The following is a 5,308-nucleotide window of genomic DNA, read 5'->3' as shown; positions in this document are numbered from 1 at the left end:
TTGGGCTAGGGACCATGCCTTGGGCTAGGGACCATGCCTTGAGCTAGGGACTGTGCCTTGAGCTAGGCACCATGTACTGAGCTAAGGACCATTTCTTGAGCTAGTGACTACATCTTTATTACACGAGTCTTTTTGGAATGGCATCTATGATCTAGATCAGATCAGATTTTGAGGAGTGGGCTTACATAACCAAACTGCACTGGTAAAAGATAGAATATGAAAATGGACACAGGTGTTATGGACCCTGTCTGGAATTTCTTTCGTATGTATTTGTTGATGCTGGTGCCAGGCTTACCCTACACATGGCTCAGAGGAGTTTGTGTTACTGTCTTATCCATTATCTGACTCTACTGAAACATCAGTTCTGAACTCAGTTCCTGGGTGGACTTTTTCCTCTCTCTCTCTTTCTTTCTTTCTTTCTTTGGCAGAATTTAAAAATACATTCAGGTGCTGGGTGCTCTTGAATAGATGAAGAACGTTCTGATTTTGAAGAAGGTTAAATATTTGTTGATTCCCAGCTAAGTTGGAATCCCTCTAGGAGAAGTCCTGTTTCAAATGTTAAGTCCCTGTTAAAAAAACAACCCTCTCCTTTTGTGTCTTCCAGGAAAAGCGGGAGCTACAGTAGGAGCAAGAGACACGGTCCTTATCCTTATCCAGCTCAGGCCCTCTGCATGTTAATAAGGCAGAAAGAAATTTTCCCCCTCTGCACTTGAATCTGGAACACTTGATCTTCTATATGCGGATGGAGTAGGAGGCAGAATTCGGCTGTCTTCCTAAATCTCATCATTTAAAATGAAATCGTTGTTGAAGTAGTCACTTCACAGATACTGTTTTCTGAACTTTGCATATTCTCAGAGTGGGTAGTACCTTTCTTCTACTGCATAATTCCTGTTAGTTTTTTTTTTTTTAATGTAGTTCTGAAGCAGGGAGGGAAGACTAGTTGTCAGAAACCAAACTTAACGTGGCAAGAAATTTGTCTATTTTCCCCCTTCGGAGCATATTTATTTTAAGAGCAGTTAAATGTGATATATTGGGACTTCCTGTCTATTTTCCTTGGCTTTGAGAATAACAACCTCATAACAGTGCTGAACTAGGTGGGAGGCGTCTAGAGAGGCAGAGACAAAGATGGCTCCATGCTTACACAGTGACGAGGACAGGGAGTACAAAGAGGAGGTGCTGCCTTGGCCATTGATCACAGGAAATTAAACCACAATCTCTTTTCCTCTTCCCACTGGCGCTGGCACCAGAGAGCAGAGATATTCTTCTGGCTTTGTGTTATAGGCTGGGCAAGCACTTGAGTCTCATAGTAAGAGCTGCCCTTAAGCCATCCTTTGAGCTTTGAGTATACTGATAACCAACTTCCATATTTCCCCAGTTTCTGTTTTATCAGTAGAATTACAAGAACATAAGGTTTCCATTTTTTTTACATTTATTAAACATTGATCTCCAAGGAGATATTAGAACCTAGCCTGCTTGTCATTTAGTAAAATGTTAATTGCCAGGATCGTGAAGGTAAAATTCCCTCCACAAGATAATGTTTCATCTGCTTCTCCTTTCCTCGTAGTAAAAGAAGTTCTAGATGATCCCAATGGACTATGAGCACATGCAAAGGGCACTGAAAAGCTGAGGTTAGAATTAGGACAAGACTTGGGCATTTTGTATGAAAATTTAAAGATTAAAGGCTAATAGTGATATTTAAATTAGGGACTGAAGAGATAGCACTGCAGCTCATGAGGACCTGAGTTTGAATTCCCAACCTCTGTGTAACAACCAAGGAAGGCTCAGCCGTGCAAGTTTGAAGCCCAATACTGGAGGATGGAGACAGACAGGTGTTGAGATTTCAGTGGCCAGTCAGCCTTACTGAAATGGCAAGCTTGCGATTCAGTGAAAGATCCTGTCTCAAAACAAGGCTGAAAGTTATAGAGAACAGAATCCAGTATCCTGCTCTGACCTCTTCATTGGCACACATAGACTTGTGCATTTGCCCATTCATGTGCAAGCACCACATGCTACATAATACACACACACATGCTGACACACACACATGTACGCATATACACACACATTCACACACATGCATATGCACATGGTCACACATATGCACAGACATGCACACACATATGCTCACACACGAATGCATACACATACACACACACACACACACACACACACACACTAAAACTACGGTTGCCATCAATGTCTTAAGAACATTTAATAGATAGTGGAGGAAAACTGAACAACTCTGACCCACCAGTCGATAACTTACATGAAATGATTCAATTCCTTAAAAGATACAATCTGTCAAAACTCATAAATAAACAAACAAATAAATAAATAAATAAACAATGTGAATAAATGCATAATAGTAAGAAGATTGAATAAATGATCAATAACTTTCCAAAGCATCAAGTAATAGGACAAGACAGATTCACTGGTAATTCTGCCAAGCCCTTGAGGAAGAACTTATATCCTCTATAAATTCTTCAAGAAGATATAAACACAGATAACACTTTCTAACTTATTCTGTCTCACTAACATTATCTTAATCCTAGAACCAAATAAATCTCACAACAAAAGAAAATTAATAAACATCTCTCATGGGCTTCAAAAATATTATCAAACTGAATGTAACAGTATCTAAAAAGAGTTATGCCATGATTATATAAAGTTATTTCCAGGAATGCAAGGCTAAGTCAACAGTTTAAAATCAGTTAGCTCGCCATCTCAAATAGTTAAAGAATTAAAGTTAAATAGTTGCATTGGAAAATGTTCCCCAAAGCATTTAAAAATGATCTAAAATCTAATCACCATTTTAAAAATGATAAACCTGGGGAACACATTTAACCTGATTTTAAAAGTAGCTGGGTCTAACATCATACACAACAAATAGAAAAATGCAGCTTTTCTTTAAAGGTCATACACAAAACAGCTAGCCTCATACACAACAAAGAGAAAATTGAAACTTTCCTATAAATATCAGGAATAAGGAAAATATCTCCTTTCCTAGGATTTATTCTCATTTTCATATTAGAAACCACAACTAATGAAATATGATAGGAAAAGGAAAGAAATGGAGGTAGATCAGGAACAGATATTAAGTCATCTTCATTCATAGATGACAGATATTATTGTTTACTTATGAACATCTGAAAGAGTTGACATCTGACTTCTAGAATTACAAAGCAGTTATAGGGTAGATCAAAGAAGACTGGGTGACTACTATAGTCTTTTATTTGGAAGAAATAAAAAAGTTCCGAAAATGGAAGGAGGTGAGAATTTCACAATGCTGTGGGCATACTCATGGATATAGAATTAAAAACTATTTATGTGGTAACTTTCATGTGACATATTTTACCATAACTGAGGGGAGTTTGAACAGACAAACCGTTCATGAATGGACAATGCTGCTCCCAGAAGACATGGGCCATTAAATGAAAATTTCAGTGTCTGGCCCAAGACATTTCACTGTGAATTATTTAGCAGTGAGGCCCCAGAGGCACCCCAAACAATATAGGCTATTTCCATTGTCTTTTGATGCTCAGCATAACTAGATTGTAAGACCCTATTGGTGAAGAGTACACTCACTTTGCAATCAGAAAAGACAAAGAAATCAATTTCCAGCTGACTGGGAAACTCACAGAAGGAGCTATGTAGGCTGCTGGGAATGAAAAGGCATCAATTGTCCTACTCAGTGCTATACCCTGCATGCTACAAAATTGACCATCCAGAAAAATCTGGTGCACATGTACAATAATGGTATGATTGCTACAGAGATAACCAATGGCTTCCTGATATCATAGAAGGCTGCTCTACAGGACAGAGGTCATACCTGGTACTAAAGGTGACCAAAAGCCAGGAGGTGGGGAGAACATAGGTCCTTCAGATGATCCTACTGTTGTTGATTTGCTAAATGGTCAATCTGATGAACTGCCTTTTAAACATTTGTTTGTTCTAGAACCATAAGTCTGTGCTGCTCTTGACTTTGGTTAAAGAGGATTTTTTTTTTTTTTTTTTTTTTTGCAGAGGAACAATTAGTGCAGATAATGCTATAAGAAATTGTGAATGTAGGCTGTGGATGAGATAACTATATCAATATATTTCCATCCAAGGCTTGAAAAACTTACAAAAGAGGAAGCAGAAAGAATATAAGAGCTCATGGATGGGGAGATGTGTTATTAAATGCTGACTTCTAGACATGATTTGCTTATTATAGATGTTAACCCACAATGTCTGTGGTTACCTGTACAATATCTACACAAGATCAATCCAGTCAAAACTCCATCATGGCTGAGGGAGAATTACGTGGTGGAAGAATCACTCGAAGTTGATGGCTTCTAAGAGAAGCAAGATGGCTTCTAAGAGAAGCAAGAGTCACTCTCCTTTGAGTTCATGGTCATTGGAAGGTTGTCCATGTTCCACTTGATGGCTCTACATCTATGAGCAAATAGACAATGCTAATTGCCTTCAGGAGATTGATGACTTTTTTTGGGGGGGGGTTGTTTTTGTTTTTTGAGACAGGGTCTCTCTGTATAGTCCTGGCTGTCTTGGAACTCACTCTGTAGACCAGGGACATTGTTTTGTTTTTAACAAGAACATAAACTTAAAAAAAGAAATGGAGAATGGGGCATTATGGGAGTTAGGAGGAGGTGATAGCAGGTAGAGATGATCAAAGTGCATTGTATAAAAGTATGAACTATTCAGAAAATGAACAAAACACAATAAACGCTAAAAGATAAGCATTAAAATAGTTTTTAATGGATTAAAAAAAGAACAAGAATTTTGTTAGATCCCTTACTGTTATTTAATAATGTGATATTATCGCTAGTTTTTTATTTAAAAATGAGTAGGTAATCTTTGTTGGGCTCAAGGGAACCACAATTTAATTTTGACATGAGTATATTGATGTTTTCTAACTGTTCACAAGGAGAATAATAAAGTGTTTGGAATCTCTAGCCTCTGTTTAGGGGAAGGTTCTCTTGTTTGAAGGCTTGCCGTTGGTAAGGGCAGCATCTAAATATTATGGAATGATTCCTAAGATTCAGTAGCTTGAGAACTGTGTCAAATAGTATTTGGATGCTTCCTATCCTGTTTTCTTAGTTTATCAAGAAACTGGGGTGAATAGTAAACATATTTTGAGAGGAAAAGCTAAAACAAACAAAAACCAATAACCCTACAGGCTGCACCCAGACCTGAAAGAACATCACGTAAGGAAGAACACATTGTCTTTACTTACTCTCTTTCTTCTAACCAAGAGTGAAAACTGAAAGAAGCCAACAACTCACTCCTCAATAAGTTCACATTGTATGAA

Source organism: Grammomys surdaster, unplaced genomic scaffold (genome assembly GCF_004785775.1).
Source record: "Grammomys surdaster isolate TR1022 unplaced genomic scaffold, NIH_TR_1.0 191, whole genome shotgun sequence".
In the NCBI taxonomy this organism is placed as follows: Eukaryota; Metazoa; Chordata; class Mammalia; order Rodentia; family Muridae; genus Grammomys; species Grammomys surdaster.
This window is presented reverse-complemented; position numbering follows the sequence as displayed.